The sequence below is a fragment of the Stegodyphus dumicola genome, chromosome 7 (genome assembly GCF_044657685.1).
Source record: "Stegodyphus dumicola isolate Sdum_Otavi_A_Nest chromosome 7, ASM4465768v1".
In the NCBI taxonomy this organism is placed as follows: domain Eukaryota; kingdom Metazoa; phylum Arthropoda; class Arachnida; order Araneae; family Eresidae; genus Stegodyphus; species Stegodyphus dumicola.
The window spans coordinates 122,067,881-122,087,882 of record NC_140774.1 but is presented as its reverse complement, the minus strand read 5'-3'; the positions used below and the strand labels follow the sequence as shown (position 1 = coordinate 122,087,882).

The following is a 20,002-nucleotide window of genomic DNA, read 5'->3' as shown; positions in this document are numbered from 1 at the left end:
GGATCTGACGATGACACGAAAAATTCTGTGGCGTCGTGGTTATCGAAACTGGCGGGAAGTTTCTTTGACGATGCTATACAAAAACTGGTCACCCGCTGTGACAAGTGTTTGATCATTGGCGGAAACTATGTTGAAAAATAGTATAAGACATGTATTTTCATGTAAAAATAAAATTGGGATTCGAAAAAAAATGTTTTACTATTTTTTTTTTTTTTTCTTTCAAAACGGTACTTAGTTTCCGAATACGCCTCGTATTTTATCAAGAAAATGGCCATCCACAGGACACACTTTATGCTGTGGACCTGCTTATCTTTATGCTTTTCCAACACATCCCATGATCACCAAATCTTCGTCAATATGGCCTGTTTGGGCTCTGATAAGCAGACATCTCCAACCATCCTCGGCATCCAACTGGCATTCTAACTCGTCAATTAGAATGTGTATGGCGAACAATTTTGCAGAAGGACATTTGTCAACGTATTGATTTTTTTCCCCCTCTTATAGTTGTATTTCCTGAATTAAATATTCAATTCATATGAAACTGTTAGCATTTTGTTTTCGATACATGTAAATCATATCTACCGATTTTTGTCCCTTTCAGACAAAAACTCCTTCTTGGTGCATCACTTTTTATGCTATAGAGTGTGTAAGATTTTTGCTTCTTTCATCCTGGCAATATATCATTATGATGTTCTGAGAAAATCATTACAAAATGAAGTTAAATAACTACAATTTGCAAATATATATATTTATTTAACTTTTAATACATCAGAATCTACTTTTAATATTTCTTTACTTAGGTTTATTTGTTCTATTCTGTATTTTATTAAGGTCAAGTAGTAACTTTAATGCCTCTAATTCCTGATTTAGTTGGGAGATTTCATTCTGAAGATTTTTATATTCCTAGAAAAGAAAAAAGAATGTCATACAATTTCCAGAGATAATAAAATTAAAAAGAATTAACTACATATATTGATATAAAATATATATATATATATACTTTGACACAACTGTGCTTTTAATAAAAGTATATAAATCTATTGACGGAGCTACTGTAGTATTTTATTCCTGTTTTGTATAAAATAAAGAATGAATTTCTTCCTTATAAGAGAGATATTTTTATTAAGATTTTAACTGCAATTAAGATATTTTTATTAAGATTTTAACTAACAATGTTAAGCCATTTCGAGAAAATACAATTTGGGTAAAATAAACTTTAAAATTACACAAACGTTTGGCCAGAGCAATTTGCCCAACCTTCAAACAGTTGTAGCTTTCTTGGCATGACAACAAAAAATAATGCAGTATGTCATCGAGAGGGATGGCAGGTGTAATTTTAGGAATTGTATCCATCCAAATTTTTTGTCTATATTTCTTTTGTCTGTTTTGATTAAAATTTTTCTTCAAAGATGTTATTCACAATTTTCAAAACAAAGGAGTTACGAGCTCACTCAGCTATAAAAGATAAAATGCTCTATTCCTTTTTTGGTCAGCAAGATCTGCTATTTCGATAAGGTTTATAAACTAGATTCCGGCAGATGAAAAGATAAATATCAAACAATAATTAAGTCTAAAATTAATTGTTTAGAACAGAGTTTCTTAAACTGTGTGTAACGACTCCTATGGGGGTCGCCAAAAATTTTAGCAGTTTTGATATTTCTTTCACTTATTATAATAATTTTACAATTACGAAATATTTTACACAATGTATCTGAAAATAAAGATAAGACAATACAGACAAAGAAAAAAAAAAAAAAAAACGAAAATGTTTCGATGCATTCTTTTTATAATATAAACGTTCATTTTACTTGATTTGGAAGTGACGCTGTCATTTCGTCTGTTACTTATTTAAAATTTTCACATATTTCTATGTCTTAAAATTAGAAATTAAAGTTAATGACATAAAACTGCAACATACTATTCCAGTACAAGTGAAAAAAATTGACAGTTTCGCACACGTATGTGTCGTATTTGCGCAATGCTTGTGGGGTCTCACAAAATTTTCGTAAATATTCTGGGGTCGCGAAAAACATCTCAGTGATTAAAAAGGGGTCGCGACTGAAAAAGTTTAAGAAGCCTTGGTTTAGAGGAAAGCATACTTTTCGAATGTGAACATGGACACAATTATTGGCCTAAAATAAACCTTCTCTAAGATGAACACCTACAATTTCGTTTAAGTTTTACCGTCAGGGGAAGTGATTAACCAATAAAATAATACTCAGACGCAGCACGAGTACTCTAATGTCTTTTTGAAATTGCTACATGTATGAATTTTGCGTTCTTGAAATGAATGATGAGTTTTCATTCTCGGAACTTAAAAAATTCCGTTTATTCAAAAACACTTTAATATTTGGAATTGTCCTCTATGACTATACGCTTTTCAAGTGGTTTAGCCTTAAAATATGCTAAATGGTATGTAATAGCTTCAACATCTTCACTTTCGTAGTATACTACGAAAGTGTATATGTATAAATAAAAGGTCCGAATAGCTTCCTTCTGTTTCTTACTTCTACCGATTACTTTCCTTTTTTACTGGCTGTTACATATCGCGGCACCCGAGTTATTTCATACATGCTCTTGCTCTTTTTGTGAGTATATGTCTATTTTCGAAGTAAACGACCGTGAAATTTATAAAAATTTATCTACCAAATATCTGATTAATATTACATTTGATTTTTTTTATTCCATTAGAATAAATTTCACGCAGGATTTCCACGTTCGTCATCAGAAAGAAAAATATGTATTTGAAAGAACTTCTCTTTGATAATAATTTTATTGCAAACAAATTAAATGTGGCTAAGTTTCTACTATACTAACTTTCATTACTAAGCCACTTGGCTTAGTAATTAATACGGGTAATGGAATTGAAGTGAGAATATTAATTTTTGCATTAAAAGTATGCTAAAATGCAAATTTTCGTTTGGGAAAGAGTATTTGGATAAAATTTAGCAACATAAAATTCTCCATTTGAGTATTAGTAAACATGTAGTAACAGAACAGTGAAATGTTACAAATACATGAGTACTTAGCTTTAAATATTTAGAGACTCGCCAGTTACAATAAATCAGTAGTTACCCATATCATTGATATTCTTAACGTTTGTACTGATGGTGTCTCCCTAAATAAAATTGTTGAGGATCTTGGTTCTGTTCTTCTCCAAGCATCTCTATTTTCAGTGCCTCTTAAGAATTATGGCGTGCACAATGTTCCTTGATGGTCTATCAAAATTGGTCACAATGTGTGGAAAAAAAAATTATAGATGGTATTAAAAAAGATTTGATGAAAAAAATGAAGTAACTGGTATTCGTATATCTACGAGAGCAAAACCAGCTCCCTAGAAGAGACAATAACAGCTGTGCTTCAGAAATCGTTTCCTTCTGATCCAGAGGACAATGATAACGCTTTACAGGAGGAGTACTGTTAATCTGCGAGTACTGCTTATTCTTCTTTTTCCTGTGATGAAGCTAATAAAGTTATTTTATGCTGGAATTAAATAAATCACCTGGCCCTGATTCTATATCAAATGAGATTATTAAACAGTTTCAGATAATGTTTCCTTCTCTTCTCCATAAACTTTTCAATGTAAGTTTAGTAATTCAAGGCCAAGTTTCGCATTAAATTATTATGTCTGTCATTACATTACAAAATTTGTGAAAGTTTATACCAAAGCAATTTATTATAAATAAATGAAATATAAAATAGAACTTGTTTAATTAATTTAACTTTATTTTTTTATTCAATAATTTAGTTTGGCCCTTAGCATAGAGACTTAATGATAACTTGGGAAAGATTGCCCATGCGTACTGTAAAATATCCATCTTAATAAATAAATAAATAAAAATGCCCAAATACCATACTACTACAAAATAAAATAAATAAAATAACCAAACTACTGGTTTTAATGTTATTTGTTAAAAGTGGTATAGAGTCTTAAAATTTGAAACCTACGATTTGATAAAGAAGATCAATAAACCCTTTCAAAATTCACAGAAAATCATTAAAAAATATGAAAGCCATTTATTTCTAAGAATGACTGATGGAAAAACGTTGATATATAAGCCAAAATTTAAAAAAGCAGTAAGAATTTGGTAGAAAATGCAGAGACTGAATCGTCAAATAATAGAAAATTAAAACGTGAATTTTAAATTCTTTGACTCAAAAAGACACAATGTGTTAGACGAAGATCAAATCAAGAGTGCTTAAGTAACGCTGTGAAACATGAAAATGACAACGTTCTTATTTCCGTTTAAGAAGCATAAAAATTTATGTATAGATATGGAAATCCATCACTAGTTTCTTATCCATCGTGGTCTATTCAGTGAACTTCATCTTATTAATTAATTCTTTTATTATCAGCTAGATTAAACACCTAGAGAACGTAAGTTCTGCAAAAGTTATGTTAGAGAAAGGGAAAATAGCTGAAATACATGAAATCCTTTAGTGCCCAACACTGACACGCATCGACTGACAGTCCCAGCGAATATTTATAGGATTCAGTAGATGAAAAAGGCCAAAAATTAAAAGCATATTTTGCAAACGTGTAAAGAATTAAATAGGAAAGACTAGCATTGTTTAACAGAAATCATTTCATTTGAAGTTTCATTTGAATTTCAAATTTAATGAATAAATAATTTTTATTTGTTTAAATAAAACTTCATTCGAAACATAGCATTCTTACGTTAAATAGTCTTCAAACCTGTGAGACTTTTTTTTCTTTGCTTTAAATAATACTCTCTAAAGAATCCGCGGCTTGTGCATGCAAGTAAATCTTGCGGGAATTCAGAAACATAAATTCTAAATTTAAAATTCGGAGAAGCTTAGATTCATAACTACAAAAGCCTCAGAAGAGTTGGCTCAGTTCTAACTAAACGCGCAAGTAACTCGGCTAACAAAAAGACTAAGTAACTTTCAATGCCGGGCGGTGAAATATCCCAATGATCAGCATTGCTGCCAAAGTTATCTGTCTACTTTTCAATAACTCGTATCTTATTCGTATCTTACTCGTATATGTAATCTCATTTACATCCTGGTGAGAGCTGTCGAAAAGTAGATAAACTCATAATTAAACAATAATTTATAGTTTATGATAGTGAAATTGTAATTGATAATCACCATTCATAATTGTAAGATTGTTGCTTTATTTCATAAAGTTCATACATTGCTTCTATTAACTCCATTTTTTTCGGAAATTAAGATTTATTTACATTACCCAAATAATTAATAGATGCTAAAAGTATATCTAATTATTTTTGTTTTAGAAATATTGATTGAGAATAGTTGATGCTTTGTTAATCATCATAGCATTTTGTAAGCAAGAATTATCCGAATATATTCTGGTGTACATTTCACCCTTATCTCAATCACAGTGACAAACAGTTATGATAAACCTGGAAAAACATTTGCTTAATTTACTTCGAGTGTTCGTTAAATGAAAGGATAGTGACCGACTACACTACTTACGAGTAGGCTTACTATAATATTTTTTGCTCAGACCTGGACAATTTTGAGAAAATACTCACAAAAAAGAATAAAACTTACTAGGATAAATACCTATAACGGAAAATTCTAAATTAAAACGTTGTTAATAAAATACAAATGTGAGTTAAAAGAAAATTTCAATAACTTGACGGAACATATCTTAGTATTAGGAAGTTACTGGTATTTATCACTAATGGGAACTCATTAATTATTAATGGCATTGAAAAATTCAATGCAGTTTAGTTCACTGTTAATTTTGCAGCTTTGTCTTTGATTCAGCTGCTCTGTGTGTGTGTGCGATTATGGCAAAGCCTCGAGGGCTATCTGCCTAAGAAAAGGGATGCCTTCATGGAGGACTTTCTAAGGGAAACTAACTCGTATAGACGTTTCACATGGGAAAAACCACGAAAACGCCCATGCACCCAACCCGTTCGCGGGACTCGAACCTCGGACCCAACTATCAGTGTTCAGCGACTTTACCGCTTGGCCGCTGGTGTGTCTAATTCAGCTGTTCTACATCCTCTTCAGACCATAATGATATTAATTATTGAGAATACTCTTTCGACTGGTGCCAATACACCTGGCGTGCTGAAAATGTAGTCTATTATTTTAGCAAGATCGGACATGTTTTTTTTATTTTAAAATGATTGAAAATTGTACCCGTTTTTTCGTATAACTTTTACTTTTCTAAATTTCATAACTAGTTGATCAAAAGAACTTTTGCCAACACTAGTTCATCAAAAGGTTGATCCATATTTATTACATTATTTTCGACAGTTTCATTAATTTTTTTACATGAAGTTTCAGATCCTGTTAATTCATAGTTGTTTATCAAGAAAAAAAAATTCTGCTCTACCAAAATTGGTTTACTATAACTTAATAGCTCAATGTAAGAAAGATTTCTACCATCATTTAAGAAGAAAACATCCAGGAAACATTAAAAGTACTTAGACCTAGATACAAAATATTTAGATTGGCAATAGAGGGAGTGTAACGCATGGGATATTTTAACTGTCTTACTCGAAACTACACTATGTTTATTTCTTATATATTCAGACTTATAAAATATCACCAAATATCCGGGGCAAAATGATAAACTGGCCGAGGTACAGAGACCACATCATGAAACCGGGACAGTACCTGTTAAAGTGGGACGTGTGGTAAATTTACTTTATAAAAAATGATCTGCTGGAGAAACTAAGTATTTTTGTCTAATGAAACTTGGAAATATTGACCGGACATGTGCCAAACGATATTAAATTGGCGAAACAAGTAACTAATTGTGAGCCTTTCAAACATCGATCCATTTCAGCAGTTCTAACATATGGTTTTTTTCCGAAAATGGTCCAGCAGCAAGTACGCCGCCCAAAAGATAAAAATTGGTATTATTTTCTAAAAGAACTAAATTAGTTAATGTAAGTGTCTTTGAACATTTTGAATTATTAATTTATATTTAATGTTTCTGAAGTTTTCAATTTATTTTATTCTACTCAAGCTGAGTAACATTTCTTTCTTATTAAAGAAAGAATTTATAGTTATTATAACTTGTGATTTAGTAACTTGAAAGATTGTGATTTGAAACTTGTGATTTAGTAACTTGAACTAGTTCGGACTCCTTAGCAGTGTCTTTAAAGTTCATATGCATACATATCAAACATCACAAAAAGAGCCAGGATTAGAATTAGATAAATTAGGTTGCCGTATGTTCTTAAAAAAGCACGTTTTCTGCATTCACATCTACATCACCAAGTGTTGAGTTACGACAGTAAATCCGTAAAGGATGAAAACTGATATTGATATATGTAAATTCGAAGGATTTTTAGAATGAATTTATGTCAGGGATTATTATGGATGTTGTAACGGTACGCGATGGAGTAAGTACACAATTAAAACAAGTCGGTTTTGACAGAATTCAGAGGCGACAAAATTTTGAGAGTTTAGAAAAGCACCGGGCAGCAGAATTCAGGAGTCACTAAAATTGCTTTGGGCGAAAGAAAAAAAAAAAAAAAAAAAAAAAAAAAAAAAAAAAACTAGCTTAGACTTTGAGGAGAAAAATGTAACGCAGAACACCTTTTAACTGCTGAAACAATAGTCCTCCACAATAATGTGAAGAGTAAAAAAAGGATTGACATATAGGAACATGGGTAAAGCTTTAAGTGCAATAAACCATTTCAAGGTACTGCAATTACATTGTGCACTGTGTACATTAACAATATCTGTATGTACATGATTTAAAAAAATAAATAGGGTTTACGATTCTAGGAAAAAGTTTAAGTAAATTAAATTTCGTGTGTGAGGGGGGAAAAATTCCCTTTGACGAATACAGTCAGTCGAAATTCTAAACAATTTCAATCAAATAATAATAATAATAAAGGAATAAGCAGGTTAGGGGTGGGAAACAAGAAAATGTAATGCATTGTTTCTCAAGACGTCATTAGTTTTGGAAATTGGCAAGTTCTGATTAAAGTCGGGAAGTTTTGCATGTAAAAAGCAGTTTTCTCTTTATTTAGTAGTGGATGAAAGAGATTCTTGATAAGTTCGAAGATAATACCAAAGAAATTTAATCTTTTGTAGGAGGAAGAATTTAACAGGGAAACAAAGAAAGGGGTGTAGAAGATATTGTAGTTTCTTAGAAACGAAATGACGTCTTACATCTGAATTTCAATGAAATTTAGGGAAAGGAGGGAGTAGAGAAACCGCAAAAATATGCTGGATAATACTGCGATGAAATAAATAACAGCAAAGTGCTTAATAATCTCGAATTAATGATCAAATTCCATTAAAAAAGACTCGGCGGTTAACAAAAGGAAGAAAATTCCATTTTTTTAGGAAATACCTCATTACAGGAAAGTGCAACCTTGGGGGCACATACCTGAAAACATAAAGGAACAAGCAACGTTATCGACGTTTTGAGGAAAGAAGTTCGATTTTGGTAGAACAAAAGGGCAAGTAATACAGAAAAGCCGACAAAGGATCTGTCAACGAAGTTCCAGTTTTCTGAAGAAAATTTCAAAAAATACCAAAACTGATGATTTTTTGAAGAGGTGGTTTGTGTGATATGTTTGGCAGCAGAAGCATGTCTAGAGGGACCTTAAGATAAAAGAACTTGTTAATGTGTCTGAAGGTTTGACGAATCGTCGGTAAGAAAACATCCAGAGAAAAAGTTACTTTCACAAAGACGTGTTTCTAAGCACGCGAAGTATTGTTAGTAGCATTTTAAGTCTAAACAACAGATGGTAATCGCTAACAAGATCGTCGTTCCTCAGACAATGCGTAAAAAAAATGTTGTTATCTCAGCATGGAAAATAAAATAAACATCTAAATGTGGATATTGATTTAAATATTCAATTTTATTTCCTTATTTTTACAGTAAAACTCTTAATTTAAAGGTTCAACTTTTTCATTAAAAAAATTATTATGAAGTTATACGTTCTTTATCTGGATGGGACGAATGATGTATATGCATTCAAAGCGAAACGCTAACACTGTGATAGAAACCGAATGTTTCATATGTTTTATTCTGGAAATACAGCATAACAGCGGGACAAAAATCCAATAATGCGTTTGCCCATACTGGAACTGATGCAAGTTGCTATCCGGTAGGGCAATGATTCGTAGAGTTGGTGGTTAGCGAGTGGCCTCCAGTGAGATTGCATTCGTACACATTCCAACTAGAGAGTTAGATCAACACAATCCAGAGACGGTCGCAGACGCCTACTCATTAGAGCCCAAATATGTTGTATTGGTGAGAGATCTGGCGATGGCTCCGGCCAAGGAATTGTCAGAGAAGCACAAAGATAAGCAACAGAAAGGTGTACAGTGTGCCGCTGGGCATTATTCTGTTAAATGTAAGTTCAAGTGTCCGTGAAAGAACGACATTACGGGGCGTCAAATAAAATATCATGGTATATGTTTAATATATCACGGTATATGTCGTTAAATGAATAATTTGTTTCAACGGTTACAGACGAAAACATCGCGGAAAAAACAACGCAAGGCAAAAACGTCGTGATCAAAACATCGTGGGAGAAAATAAAGCAAAGAGAAAACATCGCAGTTCTAAAATATCGTGGTACAAAATATCGTCGTCGAAAATAAAGCGGTTCAAAAACTTCGCAGTTTAAAAACATCGTCGTCGAAAATATCGTGGTAAAAATTAAAGCACCTGCAAATTATCGCAGGACGATAACATCGCAGACATGATTTTGAAGGTTTAATAATTGCAAATGGATATTCGCATAATGATTTCTGTGCGCAAAATGGAAAGAAGGATAATTTTCATATTCATATTTTTTATTAATTAATACATTTAAAAAAAAGAAAAACAAGAAATTTAGATAAAACAAGAAGTAATTTTCATTATAAGAGTATCAGATTAACGAAAGTGAAGAAAATTATCTCATAATTATCTTTGCAATTTTTTACTTGTCTTTCGTTTTCTATTCTTATTTTAGGTAATACTTTTTACGAAAAATTACCAGTAAAACTTATAAAAAATATTTTATTAATAACCTTTGTTAGTTAACTATGTCAGTTTGAAATTCTATTAAGTGCTATAAATTGCATTAATTTCCTACACTTAAGATTCCATTTTTACATTGTCAGCAAATATTTATTAGTAAATAAAAAAATATGAAAGTAAAAATTATCCTTCTTTACATCTTGCGCTCACAAACCATTATGTGACTTTTTACAATTATTAAATTTTACAGTTATTAAAGTCTGAAAAACGCATGTCTGCGATGTTATTGTCATGCGATGATTTGTAGGTACTTTATTTTTTACCATGATATTTTCGTCGACGATGTTTTTAAATTGCTAAGTTTTTGAACCGCTTTATTTTCGACGACGATGTTTTGTGCCACGATGTTTTAGAACTGTGACGTTTTCTCTTTGTTTTATTTTTTCCCAGGATGTTTTGTACCACGACGTTTTCGCCTTGCGTTGTTTTCTCCGCGGCGTTTTCGTCCGCGATATTTTTGCCGCGATGTTTTCGGCGGACACCGTTTCAACTGTTTTATTAAAATAACGCTTCTTTGAAACTGTGGCCTTTTTTAAATTCATACTAAAATGTGTTAAAAGTTCTTTTGGTTTACCTACTATGTTGCATCATTATATGGGCTTTATGCCAACATTACCTGTTATATATGATATCTGTGCATAATTTTATATGCTAAGCAATGATAAATTAAATAACAAATGTCCTCAAAGAGTTGCAAGAGTTCAACGTTAATAAAGAAATGTTTGTTTGAAATGCGTATCTTTTACGTTTACTTCTATGTTGAATTATTATTTGTAAGTCATTTCAATATTACCTGTTTTGTATGATGCTTATACGTGATTTTACTTGTCAAGTGCTGTATGTCAAGTAGTCTGAAAAATGCTGTGAGAATTCAGTGTAAAATAAATTAATGTCAATTTGAAATGCGAATCTTTTAGCTTAAATTAGAATAACTAAATTAAAAGACTTTGAGTTTTATAAAAAATAATGGTGGCATTGATGAAGAAAATATTGAGAAATTTTTATATTGCAAGCTGGGAAAAGAAGACATGCTTTCATTTCCATGCTTGAACATTAATTCTATGTATTTTCAATTTTTGTTTTAAGTTCTCCTTCACAGATCTTGCTAGAATTCGAATTTAAATAATACGTTGCCGAGTGGAAATTCTTCTCTATACTTTCATTCGATTTCCACGTACCTTACTAAGAAAGTCAAGGCTATGGTTAAGTTCGAATGTAGTAATTGTTAGAAGGCAGGATTGTAGATAATGGAATTATGTTGAGAATCCGAATCACAGGATAAAAATCAAGGTTTAGCGTATATGTTTGGTGGTTTAAAGTAGACTGTGCACAAGAACATCTAAAATATTTATGTAAAATATTTAAAACAGTTAACAGAATTTGTGTTATTAATATAAATGAGTGCTCTGCTGAATAAAAGGGAGTGTTCTGAGCATATTTACATACATGGCTGTAGCGTAAAATAATTAGAAATTCAATATTTTCTCGTATGTGTCTGAGCTAAACTGGTTAGAAATGCCCATGTATTGGTTTAAGTAGACTTTATGCCATGAAAATGTATTATTTCCGTATTATAAGATCTGATTCTGAAATAAGTCAGTTGATCTTGCAATAAAGAAATTTGTGTAAGTCTGTATTCGCTTTTAGAAAAATGAATTAGAAATGTAGCATGAATGCGTTTTAAAACCAGGATGAAATTTAAATCTAAGCGAAAATGTGTAAATAGAAAGTAGAAAACGTAAAATTTAACATTTGCTAGACATAGTTTAGTGAATTCTTTGAATAAATCTAAGATGTGTCAAAGGGAATCCGGGATGTTTTGCATGGCGTTTCAAAAAGTTAGCACAGTCATTAGTAGTTAGTACAGTGCATTAGAAGAGAAAGTTCTTAGGATCTCCGATTAAGTTTTCGTAAAGAAATGTAATATTTTGCATATGTTTTCTGATTAAACTACGTAGAAGGAACATTGTGTGGATTTGTTTAGGTCGATTTTGAGGTACAGAAAATATTATCCATGAAGGTCTGCAGAGTGAAATGATTTGCATGTAAATTCCAGTTTAAATTTCAGAGACAGAAAAATATAAGCAAGTGTTATTTTAATTTTTTGGAGAAATGAAAATGTAATATCGATAAATATTTAAAACAAGGGGAAAAAGTTATTAAGAGTAAATTAAAAAATGTGACGGGAAAAAATTTGAAATGTATAAAAAATTTACATTTGTAAAAAATGAAAAGAAAAAAATTTAAATTTATTTTCGAAGTAAAAAATAGTGAGAGAAAAAAAAAATTAAAAAAAAAAAGTTTGCTTTTGCGTAAACGAAAAAGTAAAAAAGACAAAATTAATCTTATGAAAATAAATATTGTTTTTGTAAAATAAATAAAACGAAAATGAAAAAAAAAAAAAAAAAAAAAAAAAAAAATGACTTAATTATACGACCTTTTAAATTATACACATCTTTTGCTGCACTCTACTTAAATTTATTTCCTTGAATTATTGTAACTTAATTAAGCGATCACTCAAAGCAAGTGGCAAAAATACGTAGGAAAAACCATGAAAACCAACCATGCAATCAGGTCAATTGCTTTTATTCGAACCTGGGACGAACTACCAGTATTCAGCAGTCTTTAACCGCTGTGCCTATGGAGGAAATAGGGAACCGGATAGTTGGAATATCCAACAGGTGAGCTTTATGAATACTTTTTCAGCTGCAAGGATGTTTCTAATGATTTATGTTACATTGTTCATACAAAATCATTTCGTTTCAGATTGATAATATTTTGGATTTTTAAAAATTTTAAATATTTTTTTAATTTTATGAAATTTTTAGTAGGGCTTTTCTCCGAAATGTTAGACCGTAATCTGAAGACATCAAATTATAGTTTTATTTGCTTTGTGCTTATGTGTATATGTCTCATATTAGAAATCTCATATTAGAAAAAGGCGAAGAGAAAAAGAAGCGTGTGAGTGAATGCACTCAGCTGTTTACAAGATTAAAGGGAAAAACTACTCCTATCCTCCTGCATCGTAAAAGAGTGGCCAAATTTTCCCCTATCTGCACGCGGTGTGCTAATCGCATCAGGTAGAAGTGTATTCTTTAGCATTAAATTTGGCACGATTTTGTTTTACATTTTAGGCATTATTATTAATGTTTATCAATGCTTTTACCTGATCATTGCGTAGAATGAAGTTTTTGATTAATTTCATGAGTTGATTTATTTTGTTAACTTTTGCGTTCATTTATGATAAAGTTTGAGTTCTGCTGTAAAATAAAACAACAAATTAATTGATCCATCTTCGTTTAATATTCATTTAATATAATTTATTTATTACTATATTTTGCTTAATCTTATCTCCAAATCTCAAAATATATGTACATCATTAAAAGTTATTCTTTAATTCTCCCATTCTCATTCTCATACAATTCATACCGTAGCGAGTTTCACGTGTTCTCTTATACGATTTGTTAGTGAATCGAGGATTAGTTTGAAAATAATAATGGGAAATAGTTTAATAATAACATATGAATGTAATAGGTGGATGGTTAACGATCGACTCAAAATCACGCTACGATTCACTGGTGTTTGACAGTTTTACCCATCCCACTCTGGGCATTTCGTATAAATATTAGCTTTTCAAATTAAAAGATGCACAACAGAAACAAATTTAAAAGAGGAGCAAACAAGCATTTTGCGTTTCTCACGTAATATACAAAATGTTATAAGTTTTAAGCTCCATACTATTAAACAGCCATGGATATAGATAGCATTCAAAGGAAAGGGTGAGATATATTACTGTTGTGGTTGTTTTCCCGCAGCAGGCTGTAACATTGCTACTAAAGTTGCTTTAAATGGTTTGTCTATTGCTACATCAATTTCGCCGATGTTCATTGCTAAGGTAATAAATACTTTCATGGCTGGTTTAAGGGCAGGTGATTTCCAGTGATACGACCTTAACACAGACACTCGGAACTTCCTGTTTCACTTCCTATTTCTCTTTCGTTATCAGAAGTCCTTTCTGGTATCCCAAATGAAAACGAGAAAAAGGTCTGCGAATAGTTTTTAGGAAATATATTAGATGATTTAAATGAAACGATTTATAAAAAATATATCACCTCAATTCATTTTGCAGTCGTTAAAATAAAAACTTATGAATAGAACTTCGTAGAAAATGAAAAGTAACAAAAAGCGAAACACTGAATTGGAAAACAACAGTAATAATAATCATAAAAGAAAAAAACTTCTAATTACTCTTAAGTAGCTACTTTGGCTGAAAAGTAGGAAAAAAATATAGAAATAACTTATAAATATGTGCATTTAAAAAGAAAGACAAAGAAAAATACAATGGAACAATTAAGCATGAAATTTTGTAAACAAAACGTTGCCTTCATGAAAATCTTTCTAAAGATTTCTCGTATTAACGTTACATTTTGGAAAAGCCATGAAAAAAAAAAAAATATAGCGAGCTCATTCGTCTGAGATCGAATCCGGGTGAAACTCCCAGCATTAAATGGTCTTAATTACTCAGCCACTGGCTGAGACGTCTTAATCCAAAATTGCCCATCGGTGGCCGAGCTGACAGGACAGCTGAACACTGGTAATTTGTCCTAGGTTCAAATCTCGGGGATCGAGCTAGCTACGTGAGGATTTTCGGGTTTTTTCTCATGTGTAACGTGGGCTCGAGTCAGTTTCTCTTTAAAAAGGTCCTCCATAAAGGCACTTCTTCCTTTAGACAGGTGGTCCTAGTTTGCTTTGTCATGACCTAATAAATCTAGTCAAGCCACATTTCAAATGTTTTTTATCAAGATCACAGTAGTAGCTAAAGAGGCTTCATAATCTTTATTTCCTATCTTTTTTCAGAAACCAAAGTGGAATATCAGATGCGCTTTGCTTTTTCCATAATGCAAATTATAACTAAATATATTCCTAGTACCGTTCAATAAGATTTGAAGCACATCATCAACATGGTGAGTTGATAATGTATTGGTCTTTTCTATTGCCCTGAGCACTTAACTGTTCTGAAAATGATGCAGTATCGCTATATTAGAAAGTCACAAAGTATCATAGCACTATTTCTCTTTCAAATTAGAAGGATATTTCTAAAATCAAAATCAGTTTTTGTTATATAAAGCTAGCTGCATTTAAGGAACGAAAGAACCTTAGCTTAACCATAATTAAAAATTGTCTTATCTTGAAGAATAATTGTCTTATCTTGAAAAATAATTTACCATCAAAAATTCCAAAAGTTCAGAAAATATTTCTACAGTTTAAAGCTGTAAAACATTATATAGGAATAAATAAATATTATTAATAAAATATCATGATGGTTCAATACATCCTCCCCTGCTGTCACTTATTAGAACACAAGACGCAACTCTGAATGTGTTAAATATCAAATTATAGTAGGTGAAGCATTCACTATTTTAAGCACTCATGAAACATTTTAATGAAAAAAATATCGGTCATATGTACAGAAAAACAGGTCACCCTTATTATATATTATCTAGTGGCAAACAGAGCTGCCTCGATGTGAAAAAGTGCGAAAGCTAAATTAATATCTCGAGCAGTGGAAACAGGTTGTTTTTGCATCGCTCAGTATGTTAATCAGTAATAGACTTAAAAAAAAACCAACAGTTAAAGACCTTATGTTTTACCGAGTATCAATTCTCAAGTATTTTGGCTTGTGGAGGATAAGTTAAAGATTTCATGTTTGTGCAGTGGCAATGGATAGCAGACCTACAGCTATCAAGGCTCGGTTTGGAAATCCCCCTGGCGTCCCCTTTATTGGAATGACCACCATACAAAATGTCAACACAAATATATAATTAAAATTAATTTAATTTAAATTAAATAATTAAAATGATTTGGAAAGCAAAGACTACAGAAAACACAATTTACATCTAGCAAACAAACACATATTTAAAAAAGCTTATTAATTTGCCATTTTTAATAAATTAAAGAAATATTTTAAAATTTTTCTGTCAATAAAAAAAAAAGCGAAAACTGATTTTTTTCGAGCTATGACTAAATTTGTTTCATAGCTTTATCGAAATTAATGTTTTTAATTACAGCATTTTTAATGGAACTGATTAGCAAATCGAAAAGTCTTACTGGCTTATTGTTGATCGAAGATAACTTAAAATTGATTTAAAGTCTGAATTGATTTAAACTCTGAAAAACTTCTTTCCCCAAGAAGTAACTAAAACACATATTGCCAAAAAAGTCGTAAGTGCCAAATATAAGTCGGGACTAATTCTTGGAAGCCCATTTCTATAATAAACTTTAACATTTTCAAAGCAAACCACTTTTGTCCTTTTTTATATTCCTACATATATAGGCCCATATACTTGGAAACTTACAGGTTCTTCGTAGCCCACGTGCTCCTGATTGATTCTTCCTATTTTTCTCTCCTTCAATTTTAGTGGACAGTTTTTTATATTTTACGGAAAAATAATACATTTTTTTTTTTTTTTTTTTTTTTTTTTTTTGCAGTGCAAAATAATACCTATAAAGTGCTTTTCGTTAGACAAGACTTGTTTGAGTAAAAATACGAATTAAAATTTAAGCAAAACTAAAACTAAAAATATTGTGATTATTTTATAATCTGAGCAGCTGTTTTTATTAGTAAGGATATCAATAATGGATAACAAGCATTCTCATACGTCTGAGGAAACGTAACTAAACTAACTTGAGTCTCCTTGAAAGGAGGAGGAAAAGATTTAAGAAAATTTTTAAAAATCTGAAAGCTTTCTGATTTTACATTAGGTGCAAAGGAGCGTTTTTAAACTTTTTATGTGTTGCCTTTATTTATTAAATATCATGTTCTTCGCACGTAAGCAGTACAGTTCAGTTCAACAATAATATAGCAACATAATTTTAGAATGAGCTTATCTCTAAAATTTCTGATACATAGTCTCGCACGCCGGACATGATTTTTTTTTTTTTTTTTTCCGTACAGTGTTTTCATTTGAAATCGTTGAGTTTCTTAGTCAAAACACATAAATGCTTTACAAAATATGAAATAGATAACAAAGCGTATTCCAAATTCTAAATTTGGGCTTCCAGACGCCCATATTCGGTGGAGACGTATCTTATTCAAAATTTGATGGCTCTAGGTACCGTTGTTTTATCACAATGCGAGAAACATACATACATTTATGCAGATTCTTCATTATTTAAATTTTCTTTAAATTTAATAAAGGGCTCTTATATTTGGTGGCAACAATTTGAAAAGTAAACCAACATTTATAGTGAATCAACGCAAAATGCCAAAACGAAATTAATAGTCCTTCTGGGCAAATTGCCCTTTGGACTCAAAAAAAAAAAAAAAAAAAAAAAAAAAATTGAAGGCTTTTAGATTTTACACTACATTCAAAGGCAACTTTTTTTTTAACGTTTTGTGTGTTACCTTTATTTTTTAAATATCATGTTCTTTGCAATTCAACGATAAAATTCAGTTCAGCAGCAATATCGCAAAATAATTTTAAAATGAGTATTATCCGATACACAGTCTCGCGCTATGGAGATATTTTTTTTTTTTTGATACAGTGTTGCCATAGCTCGCTTTGAAATCTTTGAGTTTTTTAATAAAAACAAATAAATGCTTTATAAAATATGAAATAGATACTAAAAAAGTTCCTAAGTCAGGTTTCCAGATTCAGTGGAAGATCAGGTTATTCAAAATTTGATGGCTCTGGGTACCGTTGTTTTATCACAATGCGAGAAGCATACAAACACTTATGCAGATTCTTCATTATTTAATTTCTTTAAATATAATACAGGGCTCTAATATTTGGTGGCAACAATTTGAAAAGTGAACCGACATTTCTAGTGAACCAACGCAAAATGCCAAAACGAAATTAATAACCCTTCTCGGCTAACGAACGCATTTTGGGCTAATAAAAATAAACAAGACTACATATTCAGGATTTATTATATTTATTTAGGTTCTTTTGGGACGAATTCCCCACCTATACATGATATAAGTATATGCAGATAACAATTTAAGAAAGTCGATAAAGAAAGAATGTGTGTGTGTGTGATTATGGCAAAGCCTCGAGGGCTATGCCTAAAGGGAGGGATGCCTTCGTGGAGGACTTTCTAAGGGAAACTGGCTCGTATACACGTTACACATGAGGAAAACCACGAAAACACCCTTGCAGCCAGCCCGTTCGCGGGATTCGAACCTCGGACGGAACTACCAGTGTTCAGCGACTTTACCGCTCGGCCGCTGGTGGGCTAAAGAAAGAATGAAACAAACCTTTAAAAAGCATGTTTTTAACTTTTAAATCGTTGAACTATTAAAAAAAAAAGCATAAAAATTATTATAAGCAAGTAGTATTATGAATACTTATGTATAAAATAAAAGCATGTACTTCTTTCAATTAAGCAGCAACACTAAGCAGGAACGTAACGCAATTAAGCAGGAAATCTTAGAACTGCCGAGAAATTTGATGTCATTGAAGTAAGGCGATTACTTGCCAAAAGTGGCAACCTGCTTCCTGTTACGTGCACAATCACAGAGTGCTTTACTTGCTTCTTTCAAAACAGTAAATCGCAAAAGAGCATTCCGTGCTACTGTCTGCTGTAAGAATGGGGATGAAAACGAAAGGGGGGATAGCAAAGAGTGGGCGGATCCGGATTAAGGATCCTCCCGAAGAGAAGAGAGGGTGTTTCTATCCGCCTACGCTGAAGTGTTCTGCGACCTCAATCCTTTCGTCGAGTATTCTAATTTCCTGCGTTACTTTTCCTGCGCAGATACTTAGCGCTCCTACAACGGTTTTTCAAAGCGCATTTTTTATACAGAAGCAAAGATATCGGTTTTTTTTTTTAACACGTTATGAGTATATAGGATACGTCATTTACATGAAACATACCATTTTTTTTAAAATTGTTGATAGTTTATACAGATATAAATTTTCTGAAACAATGGCATTTTACTGCTTGTTTTGAAAATTTCAAAACATTTAGGCGCATAATATTAATAATTGCGTTACGAATTTATAACTTTCAAATAATGCTGTTATTTTGGAAGGATAAAGAGTTTTGAACTTTGCATAAAATTATTTAAAAAGTGCATAAAATTATTTTTAAATGGTGCGTAATTGTTTTGTTAAATCTGGAATTGAAGTTAATTTTGAAAATATGGCTATGTGCTCAGACTATAAGTTTTCAAGAAGTGCTGAGGAACTTTAGAACAGAGCTGTAAAATGCTTAAGCAGGAAAACAACACCATTAAATGGAAAATCGCAAACATCAGATGATTTAAGAAAGCGAATATATATTTATTTAGAATAGTATTCAGAGCAATACCTTTATTTTTAACTTATTCGGTGGTCGCCGGTTTAATGAAGTATATATAATTAGTTTTTCTATGAATGTATGAGTAATTTACCGTGTTTTGAAAATACAAGCAAAATTATTTAACGAAGAGTAGAAATTCAGAATGCAAACGATTTAATGTAAATTTGATGGAAATGATCCTGAAATTATCAAAAAAACTAAATTACATGCACTGAAATACTTGCATACAGTCAAATTACTATTATCAAGCAGTGAGTTTCAATATAATGCATAGCTCTCAAATAATAAGTTAAACATTTCAGATGAATGCCGTAAAAATTGCCCTGCTTATTTTTTAACTGGAAAGATATTAGAGAATTTAAGGGCCTCGAATCTCTCTTGCAGTATAAATGAATTCATAAATTCTTTGCCGAGACGTCAATAATTAGCAATCATTAATACAGACTCAATTCCCGCGTTTGTATTCAATTATGTATGCTGCATCTACAATCATCTTTTGTATAGATTTTTGAAAAATTTCCTAGGAAATTTCTGTAAACAGTATTGTAACGACCATAACTCAATATTTATTGGGAATAACTGATTTCCATTTGCAAAAAGTATTATTTCATTTCCTTCGCCTCATGATTTGAATGTATTGCAATGTTTCATAAAGATAATGTTTAAATATTTTTGAATTCTTTCCCAAAGATAATATTTCAA

At 31.3% G+C, this 20,002-nt stretch overlaps 1 long non-coding RNA gene across 1 annotated transcript in view; it reads right to left on the bottom strand.

Annotated features, from left to right (window-relative positions):
• Positions 1–741: 741 nt before the first annotated feature.
• LOC146996333 (uncharacterized) overlaps positions 742–20,002 on the bottom strand; it is a 343,935-nt gene continuing 324,674 nt past the window's right edge. The window contains exon 4 of the long non-coding RNA XR_015042189.1: positions 742–903. This is a non-coding gene — a long non-coding RNA (uncharacterized LOC146996333). The remainder of the gene's footprint in view (positions 904–20,002) is intronic.